Genomic DNA, 17,480 nt, shown 5'->3' on the forward strand with positions numbered 1-17,480 from the left:
ATTAAAAAACTGGCAATAACGAGAGGGTGGCGTACGAAGGTGAAATGCGTTTACCAACAAAGTACCCTGACGCCTATCTCAGAAAGATTACCGGCTAAAGTACCCCCTATTGCGTCTGGTTTGAAACATTACTTCAGGACATGTCTATGCACTGTAACAAAGGAGTGCTTCCATTGACGATTACCTACTTTGTAGAGGTGAGGGAGCTCAGTAAGGAGGATCCTCCGGGAAACCAGCCAGCCAACTACGAAAAAACTAAAAACTTAAAAAACAAAAACAAAAGAAAGAATTCAACAGCACTTTGATCGTGACGATCCAACCCTGAGCGAAGGGGCAACCTTAAGCTCTTCGATAGAGAACCTGATTCTAGATTCAGACTCACCACTTATTCAAGTGGGAACCAACCCTATTGGGACCCAGTCCTTAACGGACGAGCTGAAGCTCCCATGGGCGCCACCTGCTGATGCAAAAGTCTTACTTATGGGTAAAAATCTGCCTTCGGGTAGCAAACAGCCTTCGGGCAAAACAATGCCTTTGAGCGAAAACCCTTCAGGCAAACCGCCTTCGGGCAAACCGTCTTCGAGGAAACTGCCTCGCGACAGACCGTCTTCGGGAAAAACCACACCCCCGGTTGTGACAATGTGGAAAAGAAAGGATCGACCGGGGCATCTGCGCCTAAGGGCATACCAAAGCGGAAGCGGTCTTCTGACGATCTCAACTCTTCGGTTCAAATGGCTGCAAAGAACCTCGGCCGGTAACGACTAAGTCTTTATTTGCAGCCAAGGCTACCGAAGCCGATGGAGGGGTCTTGTATGACGACACCAATTCTTTCGGTTATGATGCAGAGCAGTGCGAGTTGCTTAGGAGCAAACTCTTCCTAGCTGTAGGGACTGCACTCTATACCGTAAAATATTACGGATAAACATTGCGACAAAAGCACAAACCAGTGGCTTAGACAGTAGTGCTCCTCTTCAATAATGTGTGAGGGGTGCGCAAGTGACCCTCAAGAGGGTTTCCGAGCTACCATCGTTTAGAAAGTGTTTTCTCTGACTTACAGAAGAGGAGCGTAATGGTGCTGAAGTCCTGGAACAACTTGGAATCCAGAATAACCTCAACACCTCCACCTGGATGCTACTAGGTAAGAAAGTTGGGAGAAGTGCTGATAGGCCGGGAACTTTCCTCACTATTGACGTTCCTGAACCGGATATTAAGAAGGTTTAGGAACAGACGAGCTATCAGAGCTGTCAGCTCCTAAATCCACAGAGAGGGACGTGCAGCCCACGGCATCTTCATCTGAACCATAGGTAGGTACCATATCTCTCAGATAAATGTGCAGCATTATAAAGCGCCAACTGCCGCCACCATGGACTGGTGGTGGAGAAATTAGGGACCTAAGCTTCCGACGTGCTGACTTACTGTATGCCATAGGAAGTAGAAAACCACGCCCCAGCATGGTGGTTTCAAAAAAACTCCAAGCTATCTTGGTTAACTACCTATGTAATGGCGACACCGCAACGATCAAATTGACCATAAAAAGCCACCACGGAGATAAGGAGATTTTGCTCTGCTTATTTCCCTTATGTCGTAGACGAAATATTCAGTGGAACGTTCATCAGAGCTAACCAATATGCCAAAAGTAAAGGAATGGGAATAATAGCAGGATGTGATGTTAACACCCACAATATATGCTGGGAAAGTTCCAACATCTATGCCAGAGGATCGAAACTACTGGGGTATCTGGTAGGAAACGAACTGCAGATCCTCAATTTGGGTGATGAACCCACATTCCTGAACATGGTCAGGCATGATGTTGTCGACATCACGGTGGCATCCCCTGGTATTGCGGCTCTTGCTAGAGAATGGATAATAACAAACGATATTACGCTCTCGGATCACTGACGCATTGATTTCTGAATGGGCATGGATCCACCTCCACCTACTCCTACTAAGACGATTGGGCGACGTATCAAATAGAACTGAGTGCCCAGGTTACGATCCCTGGGAGACGAATCAAATCCATTCGCCTTAGCAGATGATGTTTTTCTAGCCTCTTATTGCAAAGATGATCTCGAGCAACTTGTCCAAAAATGGAATGATCGCCTCAGACAAGACGGTCTCAAATTGAAACTGAATAAACTGAATTTCCCTTGAAACAGGCACTGTGACTGTCAGTCGCAATGACTTGCCCAGAAGTGAACGATCTAAATATCTCGGGTAAATGCTATCAGCCAATGGAGAACTGCGTTATGAAATTACTTCACGTAACCTGGATGAAGTGATATAACAAAACATTTTTTTTTGTGATCGACGTCTCAAAGAGTGTTTCAAATCTAAAATTTACCGTGTCCTTGGCCTTGTGGTCCTCTAAAGTTCCGAGTGTTGGCCGACTATGGACTAGTGGCGTAACACGCCTTGATCACATCTGATACGAAAACATTCGCGATTGATATGAGATTCTACCGATCATTGAAAAATTGCAAGAGAGACGTCTTCAATGGTATGGTCACGTAATTCGCGCTAATGAGAACTCACTCGCCAAGATTTTTTTGAACATCGAAGTCGATGGTAAGCAACCAAAAGGCCGGCCGAAACAACGGTGACTCGATACGCTTAATGAGGATTTGAAAGCCTTACAACTACATCCAAGCCTTTGATAGAACAAAACGGCGCAACCGATCACGATGAGCCGACCCCGCTTGTGAACGGGAGAAAGGCTAAAGAAAACGAAGATAATCTACCATTCTGAGATTACGGTATGTTGATGGCTCCTCGGGTTGCCTTTACTTTAGCTTATGAACACGAGCCTCCCAACCTTTCCAGCCAGTGGGAGGGACAAATGCTCCTTGTCACAGGGGCATTGAATACGCTCAGCCGCAATTTCGGCGTATTCTTGAGTATAAGTTTAGAGACTTCGCTGGGAATGCCTTCCGGTTCTGATGCCTTTTTTTAGGCAACATCGTCTCTTCCAATTGCTTTATAGTAACGAGTAGTAGTGGTACTTAGGTACTACTCTTCCTCTCCTCAACAATATCAGCATGAATTGCATGGGACTGAAAAGGTCCTGCTAGATTTTTTTTCTTCTTCATAGGAAGGGATGATCGATAAACATTGATTTTTTTTGGTAACTAACTAATACTCGAAGCCCAGTGGGTCGTTGCAAATGTCACTGATTTCGTGGCGGACTTCTTTTTACTCGTTTGCATTCTGCGGATCTAATGGTTGTCTCAACAGTAGTCTAGGACAGTTCCCGTGACTGAGTCTCCTTTTAGACGTCGATGCGTTGTGTGCTGAGGTATTTGCCCAAACATTCGGAAGGAAATATACTGGTGATCACTTGCTTCGAAATTTTCTAGTACCCTCCATCATCGCACGGCTGACATGAAGGACTCCCTGAGAGAGTCACGCTAATGCCACGTCGTCGGGAAATCATAGTGGTAACAAAATTCAGGATAAAAAATCCCGTTATGGCGGCCTCTCCAAAATTAGTACGCTCCGTTTCTTCTACTCGTGTTTTAAATTTCGTGCTCCAAAGCACTGAGCCTATTCCGAATAACGGGCATAGGTTCGCTCGGTGTGAGTTCAATGCTGAAAAAGTGACTTCCGTTCAGTGAATCTAAGCGGGCCCAGTTCCTCAGCCATGACCTCGCACTCGCAAATTGACTATATCACTCACCCAGATGAAAACAGTGTCAGATATATGGGCGCACCACAATGATGAACTCCTATCTGGGTACTGTTCGCCGAGGAGCAATAAATCAGCTCTTTCTTCTTCCCCCATATTCCCCATAAGACCGTTAGCATTTGCTCTCGCTTACTGGGTGCGGATCTTGGTACTTGACTTCTCACATTTTCTAACTCAACTTAGAAGACCTGGCACCGTCTGGAACTGGGAACATGAACCACGCCTTCCTTTTGCAAGCCTCAATCCTTTTAAAGAAAGTACCATTCTTCTGACTGGCAACACACAAAGTGCTTTTGTCCTGTCCTCCACAAACCTCGGTTATGTGACCGTAGGGCCAAGAATCAAGTCGAAATTGCCTTCGCCTTATCCTGGAATTGGTCCACCCGAGTTTTTTTTCTCGTACTGAAGAAGTTGGTGGGCTGTATTTTCGAAGACGGTGACAATGGTCAATTTCTATCCTCTGGAGTAATACCTTATTATCGCTTCCTTCGGCTCTTCTTTGTTTGTAAGTTCAGATCGTTTATTTCGAGGGCCCACATGGGTTGTAGGCTAGTGGCTTATCTTCCTCTGCCCTTGATTTCCTTCCGAGGTCCATTTCCTCCGGTGAGATGGCTTGCACTTCCGCCTAGTTGAGTGATATAGTCAATAGTTTCTCCCGCCAAAGATGTGTCACATTGCTAACAGCTTGCCATCTTTTCTCATGGCTCTCAGTTCGGTAGCCCGAAATGTCCGCAGTAAAGATTTATGTAGGTAGGGATATCACATGTGGATTGACACAAATCCTTATAGGACTTTATAATCAGAGCAGGAATTACGTGCTGGTCAGCGGTTCATCCTAATAGTGCCTGTACTGTTAACTTAAAGGTGTCATAGCTTTGAACATAATTTCAGCCTTGCCCCAGTGGGTTGAGGGACATTTCGATGAGGTGTCATTCTGGTACAGTAAAATGCTTCAGCTTTTGAATCGTTTACCAAATCATAAGTCCATATCATTCCGGGTCGCCTACGATGCTACTCACTAACTGTTGATTATCCGGGGCTAAGAGATGTGAATCGACTTGATTCGAAAATAAACAAGAATCGTGGGAATCCAGGAACTTTGGTCGGTCTGTTTGAAGCCATTCCCCACCCCCACCCCCCGTCTTCAGTTATGCCTTAAATGAGGACTAATTTAATGGCTCCGGATAGCTCAGTGGTTAGAGCACTGGGTTGTCATACGGAAGGCCGCGGTTCAAATCTCGCTGGTGGCAGTGGGATTTGTATCGTGACTCGACGTCGGATACCAGTCGGCTCAGCTGTGAATGAGTACCTGAGCCAAATCAAGGTAATAATCTCGGGCGAGCGCAATGCTGACCACATTGCCTCCTACAGTGTTCTGTAGTGTACCGTTACGGTCTTGAATGAGGTGCTCTAACACACTTCAAGACCCTGATCCAATATGGATTGTTGCGCCAACGATTATTATTATATAATTTAATGGCTATAACTTTCACCACGATTTTTATCGATTTCTTTTTATCGGAGATTAAGGTATTAAGGGCTCGAAGAAATCTGTTTCTGGCAACATTGCATTTTTGTACTTTGGCGAGCCTAGTAATATTGAAGGGGTATCTGCTATAGGAATATTGCTGACGGCAACGTCAAGGCACCCTCTCTTGACCTAGGGGCCGGTTGCGACTAAGAACTTGATCGCGAGATTCCGGCCCAGATTAAGGAGTATCATAATTTTGCTGTGCTATGCGCCAGCAAAGGCTACCAATATAAATGGAAAGGAGGTTTTCTAAGTATATCACGAGAGACTTGCCAAAAGTGATAGTCTTATTAGGGGATGGGTGATCTAAATACCAATTTGGGATTTTATCACACTTTGCTTGGGAATATAATTTTATGTATGACTTTGGTAACCGTAAAGATAAAAGTAAAAGGACCCAAAGCCTCAAAAAATAAATAGTTAAGGCCTCAAAAATAAGTACTGTTGGAGCAAGAAGTAAGATAGATTGACAATCCTTTAAAAACAAAGACTCTCGGCCAGGGCTTTAGAGAGAAAATCTGGAGCCGGAGGGAAAATTAAGGGAAACATGCGACCCAGGGTAAAAGGTATGGAAGTCCATGCCTGCGGAGAATTCTCCCCTTTTCATACCCTTCTCGTCATGCCTTCTCTGGCCACATTGAGCAACTAGTAGAACTCATTGCGCCACCAAAAATAAAGCTTCAGCAAACCACCTATTGCAGATTCTTTGTTTGATAATTTGATAATCACTATGCAAGGTTGATGGACGGGCCCAACCTCTCTTTAGAGGAACCGAACTTCACGTCGAACGGACGCGTTACACGGACTTCTGTTTCGAACATTCTGCAGTTTCTCGTTATCTCTTTATTCGAGCCTTTTCCCGATCAACCTAGTGCTGCGCGTTGTGTCAATACCTCACGCAAGTGAAACCATTAACTTTCGCCCTTCTTGTGTGCCTTAATTTTCCTTTCTCAGATTAATAATTTTGTTCCGGCCGGTTCTCCAGTCAGTTACTCTGAAGTGTTATAAGTGCAACGATTTGTAAACATATCAGACTATTTTTATATCTACTTAGGCGAACGTCGATACTAAATTCCTGTTCCCCCGTAGTCGAATTGAAAGTAAGTGCTACGTGGCTCTGTAATAACGTGCTCGCCCATTGTAAATTAGCTGCTGAGTTCGATTCCGCGTCACATCAGTTCTCACTTTCTTTCGCCTTATTCAGTATTGACTGCGCTACGCAGTTCTGACGATTGACCTACTGTCACTGTATTTGCGCTCCTGCACACTTCCTTCTGTGCATCATCGACGCCCGCCACCGCAGGCAGGCCTTTCCGGTCTCATGTCGCCTGAGCGGCGCTAGTTGAACCTTGCCTCATAGCCGAAACAACTGTTCGTGTCGAGGCTAGCGTACTCCATCACTTGCAATTCGGACAAATATCAGAAGCAAAGCCAACTCAACTTTGTCACCTCTCTCATATGTGAAGCTGGCAAAGGATGGCTCTTGCGCGAGTGATAGCTTCGTTCAAACTGACGCATCCCCACGACTTCGATGCTATCGTCCAATGTTCCTTTTGGCTACAGAGGGTCTTCGTCAAGTCTTATCAAAGGACTAATAATAATAATCGTTGGCGCAACAATCCATATTGGATCAGGGCCTTGAAGTGTGTTAGAGCACTTCATTCAAGACCGTAACGGTACATTAGGAGACAATGTGGTCAGCGCTCGCCCGCGATTATTACCCTGATTTGACTCAGGTACTCATTCACAGCTGAGTCGACTGGTATCCGACGTCAAATCACGATGCAAATTCCACTGCCACCAGTGAGATTTGAACCGCGACCTTCCGTATGACAGCCTAGTGCTGAGCTATCCGGACACAAAGGACTAAGCTTCGTGAAAATTTCCAGTCCGGTCCTCGAAGGTTACTCTGTCTTTCATTGTGACAAAGACGGTGCTGCGCTTAGTAAGACAGCCGACGGAGTTGCCCTCATAGCAGCAGTTTTTAAGTCCAATCTCCGTGCCGAAATCATATTTTCTTCCTCCTCCTCCACTTACAAAACTGTCACCATACGAGTCAATCCGCCAAAAGTATGCCCCTTTATCACATCCTGTGTATATTTTCCCTATCTCAGCCCCTTCTCTGTACGATGATTTTTTCGACAGATTAACAGAACCCTTCATTCTCTGTGCGACTTTAATTTTCCTATACTCTCCTAGCCTATTACTCCTGGCCTTTCCTCCCTCCCTAATAACTCCAGCCACCGACGCTGTTTTTATCTTCGACGAGAATCCTTTTCCGGGTTTGTGCAAAGAGGCTCTCATCATCCCCATTCATAAAATTGGCGATCGTAACCTTGCCGAGAATTACGATCTCATTTCTGTCCTGTCCTCCTGTTCCAAAGTCTTGGAAATATATGCCAGCCACTGGATGTCGGCTCACTTTGGACACCACATAGTGAAAGAGCAACACGGCTATGTTAAGCGTATGCCCACTGCTTAAAGCTTGCTTGACTTTACCAATTTTGTCACCAAATGTTTAAATTCACGGCAAGAAGTGCATACAATTTACACTGTACTCAAGCCTTTGACACTGTAAATCACAAGATACTATCCAAACTCTCATCTCTAAGTGTTCCCATACCAGTTGGTTTATGGCTTGCCTCTTACCTTTCCAACCGATCCTGCCGCACCCCGCTCCTTCTCCCTCTCATCTGGCCTTCCGCAGGGATCTGTTCTTTATTATCTTCATTTTTTATCCATGACTTTCCTTCCTCCTTATATGTCCCTATTTGCTCCATCCCGACGTCCTTAAGGTGTTTTCCGCTATATCATTGCCTATGAACTGTGTTTCTTTTCAATCTAACTTGGACACTCTGGTCCGTTGGTGCTCTGCTAATGGTTTAACGCTAAACGTCAGAAAGAGTCACTCTCTGTCAGTCTCTGCCTCCCCCACTTCCTTCTCCTGCTCTCTTAACGGGCATTCCTTATTAGGCCTTATACCTCAACACAACTTCCAGATTTCCGATGTTTTACAATTTTTCCATTTCAAATTGTATCTATAGTCCAGAGGCTCTCGCTCTTGGATAACATTGAGGCTCAGCTAATCCTTCCTGTTATTAAAGTTCCTGACACATTTCTCCTAATAATATACATATTTTGACACTTTAATTTTCTATACAGCAAACAGTTACAGTAAATTAATTAAAAAAAATAGTAAATTAAGATTTCTAAGAAATCTATTTTCTCCCATGTCTGTAAGGACAAATTGATGAGCAGCTGAAAATTCAACGATTCTTGCTAAGCGCCTTTATGGTGCTAATCTATCACTTTGCCTTTACCACTTGTAGAAATCAACTTTGGATGAGAAGCCATCCCTTCCTAAACAAAAGGATTCTATTTTCTCTGAAATCAGGAAAAGTAGAAAAGCTTTCAGGAATTCAATGGATAAACTTATTTCTCAGTTTGCGCCAGGAAGGATGATAAGATTTTCACTAATCCTTAATAAAAAGCCAGAAATTGTGTAATCTTTCTCTTTGATGTTGTGAATCTGGTTTGTACCATTTCAGAGAGGACGAAAATTATCTTTCATTAGTTAAGTTTCCGAAACACTTTGACCAGCTTGGGAAATGGAGAAAAAGAGAAGAAAATTCAATATTAGTCAATAGTTACAATAGCTATGTTGGGTCGATGCGCCGGAATGATGTTTTGTCTGTACTGTGCGTTAAGTCTTCTCCCCCCTCTCAGTTGAACGTCCTTGATCAAAAATGGTATAAGTTGTAAAGACTTTCATAGTTTTACGCTTCCGCTGGATGTTCGTAGTGTTTTCACAGGATACTATCATATAATTTGTTTCTACTGTTATTTTGCATTTATGTACTCTTTTTTTCTTGAACCTAATCATTTGAATCAGGCCCAAGGTGGTAAGTAGTGCCTCGCTAACTCGTTATTGAGCCACTGCTTCAACTCTTTTCGAGATTAGGTTAGGTGAATCTGTTTGGTGTTGATATTCCGGTTGCTGTCGTAATCAGGGTGCTATTAACTCCATAGTTGGTACGATTGGGAGTCGGGTAGAGCTGACAAGCCTGAAGCCTAAGTCCCCATATTGAGGCAAAGATCCTTTTACACAGCGCATAGACTATGAGGCTTTGTTTCCTCCTTACTTTTACATCTTTATTCCAAAGGAGCTTCTTGTGTAGAATAACTCCCAGATATTTCACTTCAACGGACAGTTGAAGGTTTGTACCCTCTATCTCTGAAAGGAAAAGACCATTCAGTTTCTTCCGGTTTGTAGGTGATACCATTGTGATTTTATTTGGATTTACTGAAAGACCATACCTGAGGCATCTATTTTCAATCAAATTAACGGCACGTTCTGTACTTCTAGGCACTGTTCCGAATCTCGATCAATAACTAGCATAGCTACGTCATTCCCATATACTTGAGCGTGGGTTGGCAGATTTTCCAGTTCGCAAACTAGTGAGTCGATTAACATACTCCAGAGAAATGGCGATAAGACATCTCTTTGGGGGCAGACTTTCGCTGCTTCCACAGTTAAGTAGCGATCAACACTCACCTCAGCACACAGCGATCTCAGCGTTAGCATAGGATATATCCACTTGATTGAAGTTTTATCAACGCCATGCTCGCAGGTGACACCGGAGAGTTTTTGGAAAGGCGCACAGTAAAACGCCCCTTCAATGTCCTCGAACAGCCCCATCGCGTACTCGCCTTTCAAAGTGGCGCCCTCTATCTTTGAAACCGAAGTATGAAGAGCAGCCTCACAGGATATTCCACGCGGGTAAACGTGTTGGTTTTCATCTAGTGGGTGCAACCGTAGCACCTTCTCATGAATGTGATGCTCGACCAGTTTCTCCACACATTTCACTGGAAATGATGTTAAGCTGCCTTATCTGAAGTTCTTTGGTGGGTACGTAGCCCAGAGCAAGACATTCTCGGCTGCTCTAAGTACTCAATGTCCTCCTTTCGCATCGCTGGAATACTACATGAATGCGGATTATATTGTTTATCCGTCCGTCATCAAGCGAACTCAGGACTCTCAGCATCCTCAACAAAAAAATTACTTCGGCCTAGTTTAGGTCTGAACATACGACGAATTTCGCTTCGATATAATTCGCACTGATGTGTTTGCGATTATCTATAAATGGAGCGATTACCACCTGCCGCTACTTTCGGTCACACTGCTCCCAGTACAGAGGTGAGGCAGCGTCTGAAGTGTTGCCTCTGCCCTAGACGAAACCGTCAGTCGACGTTTTTTAAGAAATTGGGTGTTTAACTCAAAAAGAGGGGTCTGTGGACCACAAGAGAGGAAGTAAGTTGCTTCCCAAGTGGTCCGGAGGATGCGAATTGAGAACTCCCTGCATCCTCAGAAAAAAGGCTTTGACAGTTTTACGAGCTTTTTAATTGCTGGAGTTCCTTACTACTGTTGGTGAGAAGGTTAGATTATTAATTTCTCCTTTAGTCGTAAACCATTGTCGTGAGCAGGACTTCTTACGACATTAAGGATTAATATTTGTACTTGTTTCTGATGCTGAAGTTAAGGACGGAAATTTCGATTAGTTGCTCCATGATGTATTGAGGCTTTATATAGTTGGCAAATAGTTTGTGTCTAATCCACAAGTTGTAGAAGGATCTGCATTCGACAAGTACTTACGGGAAATTCCATGCTAAGGATAAGATTTAGCAGGTTTACTCCTCGAGTATCGCTATCTACCATTTCATTTTTAAGTTGTTATTTTAATAGCACTGAGAATAAGCTAGCGTTTGGTGGTCCGTGAATATGTTTAACCTTTTCGACTTCTTGGGATAGTGTAAGGTTTAAATTATAGATAACAACTTTTTCCCGTTGATAACGTCATTTTTTCCAGCGATCCGTACAATACGGCGGTTTGAACAAACACTGGTCTATAGAGGACCATGCTATACCCGTCATACCCTACAAATCGGATTACCAAAGTTGCGGAGAAAAGGAAGAAACCTTCAGGCTCTCCCTTTGCAATTTTCCGGCTCTAACTAGAGTCCATTTGCTGACACTGTGCATACAATTCTTTGAGGATCTTAAAGAGATATTTAGTTGCGTGGTGGCGGAGTTGCTATCCTTCCTAAATGGTATGCGCTGACTCTAAAAACTCCCGGATGGATTCTGCTCCCCTTGGCTTTCCCACGGTAGTCGTGGTCTTAGAAGTCTGTGGCATCAAAATGGCGCATCACAGCGCTAATTGAACTCCTCTGAGATTTTCGCCTACACCATGCAGGAGAATTACCTATCCCAAGAATGGATGAAGGGGGTAATATAATAATTTGCTTGGGGCTGTTGTTGCAAGTGGTAAATTTCTGGACAGAAGATCTGTACAGGCGTAAGAAGTGGGTATTCAAGCCCACTTCTTGCGCCTGTACAGATCTTCTGGTCCATTTCTAGGAGGAACTGGAATTGTGTGCCATTACAGGAGTGGATGTTGTCAAAAAGATAGGTCTTCTTCTAGTCCTGATATTGATAGAATGAGCATATTCTTCGGGGAAGTTAACGTTTTCGTTCTTCACAACCAAGTACAGCGCCTGCCGGTTCGTTGATGCCTTCATGCTTACTAGTTTGGGTAGATTCTCGTTTAATCCTCTAGAAAAGGTTTACAGGGTCCTGCCATTGAAGGAATTGTTCTTCACTCTACATCTCATCTTCATATTGAGATTTTATTAAGTACAAGAGATTTTCAGTGCCTCGCTTACAACTTCTGAAATTGAGTCGTCCCCATTTAGATACATAGTACAGATACAGGATTAAAAAAAATTTCTTCGTGAGCTAGTACGTTGAACGCTGAGTCCAGAGAACAAGTGCTAAATTGCCTAAGTGCAATTTGCCGATTAGTCATATATAGTCGAAACCCAGTTACGTAGTTGAATCGAATCAGAAAGAAGCAACAGAATGTGAGGAATTTGTACTGACGGCGGTTCCTTGCAGGTGTTAGCTGCAACTGCGAACCAGATACATGAGGTACACGCATGGTCGCGCAGGTGTTTCACGAGGCCGCCAATCTGACAGAACTGCGGAGGCAATTGGCTGCGCTTACGACCAATGTGGCTACACTGACGTCGGCGGTGAATGCTTTGCGTTCGAGAGAGCGGCTAGGAACTCGTTCGCTGGCCACCTTGAGAAATGGGCGTTCGCATCGGAGTCTGCATCGAACCCCGGCGTGTGTTGGTACCACCGCGGGTTGCGGACCAAGCCAGGAAATGTGCCAGCCCATGCATTTTTCGCGCATGATGACAACTACCCAAATTGCAGCAACAGCCCTTAGTATGAGCAATTTTTTGATAGGCATAGGCGCGGAAATCTCACCCCCCACGTCTCCAGATCTGACAGATTATTTCCTGAGCAGCTGAAATTAGTGGCAGCAAATTCCACACCCATTGCAATTTACTGCTATAGGCAAGTAGACTTGAGTCCTAGCTTACGTCTGCTTCACATTGCCTTACAGCTCTTATGTCAGTTTGGGTTGCTGGTAGAGATGCAGCATTGTTCCCAAATAGACCCCACAATCTCTCTTCGGTCGTCCGGAAAAATTTCAACCTGCATGAACAGCAAAACTGTTTCTATCATTCATCATCAAATGCAGTTCTTCCAGCAGCGGTTGGTCATCTCCACTCCATTGAGACCTGAAGCCTGATGACCTTGAGGAAATTATAGACGTCTGAATGCTCATCCGGTACCCCAATCTACTTATCCCAGACTTTGCGCATTATTATTGGCAAACTGTCGTATTTTCTCGACTTTAGACCTCGTCTACCATAAAATCCCTGTAGCTCCTGAAGATATTCCCAAGGCAGCAATTTGCGCACATTTTCGACTCTTTGAGTTCACACGGATGACTTTTGGCCTGTGTAATGCGGCGCAAACCTGCTACAAAGCTTGGACTTCTGTTTTGTCTACTTGGATGACATTCTGGTCGCATCTTACACCCAATCCGAGTATGAAAATGGCTTAATTATCAACGTTAACAATTTCTCCAGCAGTAAGTAAAATTTCAAGGTGGTTCCATCACCCCAAACGACATTCAAACCGACCTAGACAAGGTGCAAGCGATCGTGAGCTTTCTGCTGCCAAAGACGGTCGAAGACCTTTGAAGGCTCTTTGGCATCGCAAAGTTTTCGCTCCGATCACAATCTTGCGCATTCATGGTATTCGGACAACGAATCGTCTAGTCTCCTGCAAGTATTTCTGGCCGTCCATGGCCGTTTACGCTGTGGTGTGAGGCAATACCTCTGAAAGACATAACAGTCATGTGCTTCTGCTTCTCCCGTTATCATCACAGACCAGGGAGCTGGGAATGCTCTTGGAATTCAAACGCCAGCGAGCATTTGTCGACCGACAGTCCTGGGTCTACTAGAACGTTGGGGCAGGCAACCATTATTGCGCGCGGCGAGCCGTCGACCAGGTCTGTCAGCCCTGCCGAGCTGATGCACGAGGAGAGCCTTCAGCTCCTCGGCAAGCTGGTCCTCAACAAGAGAGTGGCCTTGAACTGACTGGATTTACTACGAGAGACCATTCCGGGATTAAGACCAACTTCGCGACATCTGGCTGAAAACGCCTAGGTTCTAATTATCTTGTATCGTAATGGACATTTTGCTTAAAAGGTTGTCAAATTGCCATGCGTTGTCCTGGTGTAAAAAAGGGGGTGATTACGGCTCAAAATAATTTCATACATCCGCTGAAAAGCGACTTTCATCGTATTGTAACATCCATCTAATTGTGATGGTTGAAGGATAATTTCAACAATCTACAAGTTTTTTCTGCTCCTTTTCCATTACTAAGTCCTAAAGAACTGTCAGGACACAACACGGCATATATGCCTGTATATTCCGATTCCGGCAATATTCTGAAGCTGTTGCAAAACAATTCCGTTAATACTTTATTCACGTTTTCAAAATTCAAAAGCCCTTACTGTGTACTCGTATAACCACTGTCTAGGGTAGAACCACACCAAAACCGGAAGGGTATACTTTCTAAAATGGGTTAGGTTAGGACATTAAAATACGACACAATAAATCCTCACGTTTGTGTGGTTCCTTCCGTTAGGAAAATTTAAGCCAACTGAAGCCCTTTTTCTTCCCACTATTATTCTCACTTTTTTGTGCTCCGTATTCATTTCATGTGTCGGAAATAATTATAGTCAGATAATGAATGTCCCATTTGAATAACAAAACAGACTCCACATAAATCACACCCACATTACGCATACTTTTCATCCCCTGGAGACCGGATCCCAGGCAGCCATGCCATCAATCAAAGAGCATCATATGATGACAGTGTAAAGTGGGTGTGTTTATTTGTGCGAGATGGTGAAAAATATCTGAAACTCAGACAAATGCAGTTTCCACATTGAATGGGTCTTCCGTCTCCCCAACTGCTTTTGGTTCCGACAGGTATTGTTAATGAACTGTTTTTTGCAACTTGAATAATTTAAGGACATACATATCTTGCTTATGTGACAATCTAACGACTGAATATTATCTGAAGGGTCCAAATAAAAAGAGTGAGGAAAGGCTTATTTAAGCACATGAGATAAAAATTAAAAATGCCACATATCTAATCATCTGATTATGCAATTTTTACAAACTTTATTCAGGTCAAAAGCCGCCTTGTTTTGACCCAAGCTTGGCTGAAGCGAATTTTTCTTGAAAGAGTCAGGACGAAATCGGCAGAGGTCCTTTTCTTTTTAACTAAAGTTAGGTGCTGAAATCAAAAGCAGGCATCCGTGGACCAAAATAAATTCTTCCCGAATGTCTAACAAGTGGATGCAGATTCAAGATGCTTCCAATCCTTAAAGAGGAGTTTGATCACTTTGTTACCTCTTTCGTCGAGTATGAGGAGACCACATGGCCTTTTCGTTGTTATTCCTATTTTCTTAATATTTCATTTTCAGTGAGACTGTGCTTTAGTTTCATTATAATTTCACTTAATGGTGCCTAAACGATAAACTTGCCACAGCGAGACAAGCACAATGATGAACACCAACTCCCATGACGACCGAAATTCAAACCCAGAGCAATGAGATCGCGAAGCTTGCGGTCAACCAACTCCTTCGTCGCAATATCCGAACTATTTATAAGCCATACCTAGGGACTGGAAGATGTGCATTACATTGCGAATAACAAACTAAATCATTCTTATGTTGTTTAACACTCGAAGAAAACTTTTGGAGCGATGTTCCAATTTGAATAGGGTACGAGGTGGAACCTCAGGTTCAAAAGCATTACTGTTAAGCCGACTGTCATTGCATTCATTATGAGTGCAGCATACTTGACCTCTCGCCTACATAAAACGGTTTTTCTCCCGGAGTAGTCACTGAGGCGTCGATGGTTAACGACCAAAAGGCCGGCCAAAACAACGGTGGCTTGATACGCTCGGTGGGAATTTAAAGGTCTCGAGATTGCATCCAGATCAGGCATTTGATAGAGCAAAATGGCAAAATCGATTTTAATCTTGTCATAATTATATCTGTTTAAATCTGTTTAAACCAGCAGAAAAAGTGACGAAAGTTGCCTGCATTTATGTGAAGCTCTACTGAAGTCTCCTGCGACACGTGCCTGTACACCCCTGTGCTAGCCATTCTCAGGAACATGGGGGACTCCTTTTGGAAGTTTCATTGCCTCTGACGTCAAGTACACCAAGATCAGCTTTGTCGAGTCAGCCGTCAGTACGGTCTTGGTGCAGTGAGGCAAGGACCCTGAGAGCTAGCAACCCCAACCGCAACCGTGGGTAACTAAGACGACCGGCTTTTATCGGTCGGCAATTATTACCGATAACCCGTAATAACAGTCTCCTGGGAAATGTTTCCCCCGCCATTTTGGGATGGACTCAATTAAAGAGAGCCAAGCTGTCAACGAAGTCATATTAGGAAGAAGAAGACTTCACCGTCAATAAACTCCGTGGGAATTCGGACTGCTCGCTCGAAAAACTCCAGATGGTCAAGGCAGAGTTTGACTCTATGATTGCCAATTGGCCATCCGTTTAACGGCGAGTGAGCTAGTTTTCTCCACCTTGTGCCTAAAAAACCATCAAATAGAAACTTTCCTCCCATCATTATCAACTTTGAACGATATCTGGGAGTGACCAGAGCGTTCCGATTAAGGAGAGAAAATCGACGACCACATCCGATGTTCTTTCAATCTCAAAATGCCGCCTGTGCGCTCCTCCCCTTGCCTCGTTACCTTCCCGTAGCTGCATATGAGGATATCAATTTTGTAGCGAATGGGAAAGTAGGATCCTCCATTAAAGAATTTGGTTTGGGAGGTGCATTACCGAATAAAAGAAACTCTCATAACTGCCCAAAAAGAAAAAAAATACCAAAAAGAATATAAATTGAAGCATCAATAATTATGTAAAACCTCCGTCACAACCGGCGGTAAGTCTAGTTGTGGACAGCTTCACTCTGATTAGATGACACATTGTTTCAGGGATAGGAAGGTACAAAAATGCCAGAATTTTACGATCTACAAATTACTCAGTGAAGGCTTCATTACACCAATCAAATAAGAAGAAAACCAATATTACGCTCTGGTGCGGATGAACGACAGAGGCCGTCTTACTTCATGACCGAGTCGGGCTCCCATCATGGACAGCTGGGCGTCGAAGTCGCTAATTTATGGAAGCGGGGTGCGAAGTCTAGGAGCCACAATGACCAGGTGCTGGCTTCGCCTGCAATAGCTACTTCGCAACAATATATTCGCCTATTCAGTAGGTTTTCAAAGACAGGGAATTTCAAACAGACTGAGGCCTCTGGGCCTCTTTTTCATCCGCTCCTACTTGAGAATTACAACGACGGGAGAAGTTTCAACAGCTTAACGCCTTTCTTTGCACCGAGAGTTCGTCAATGGTTTCCTGCAATGCACGCTTGTGGTTGTGCTGTCTGCATGGTGCAGACCGCTTTATTACTCACAGTGACACCACCGCGACCGTCATAAAGGATCTTGTGCGACTTCAGGTCATCGCAAAAATTGTACACTAGGAGTTGACGGGCGGAGACGGCGACATCAACAACACCACGCCTCACGGCGGGCAATAGTCACCGAAGTATTCTTCTTCACAGTCCGGCTGAAGTTTCTGTTCAGGTCCGGGACGAATTCCAAAGAGCGTGTTTAGAATTTTTGGAAATGGATCCTCTGCATAGACCGCAGCCTCTATGCATCTCCAGCAACTCCGAGAATTCTATTTCAAATGGATGATGAGATTGCGTTTCGACTGTGTGCTAATATGTGGCTACTGCAACTACA

Source organism: Hermetia illucens, chromosome 5 (assembly GCF_905115235.1).
Source record: "Hermetia illucens chromosome 5, iHerIll2.2.curated.20191125, whole genome shotgun sequence".
Classification (NCBI taxonomy): domain Eukaryota; kingdom Metazoa; phylum Arthropoda; class Insecta; order Diptera; family Stratiomyidae; genus Hermetia; species Hermetia illucens.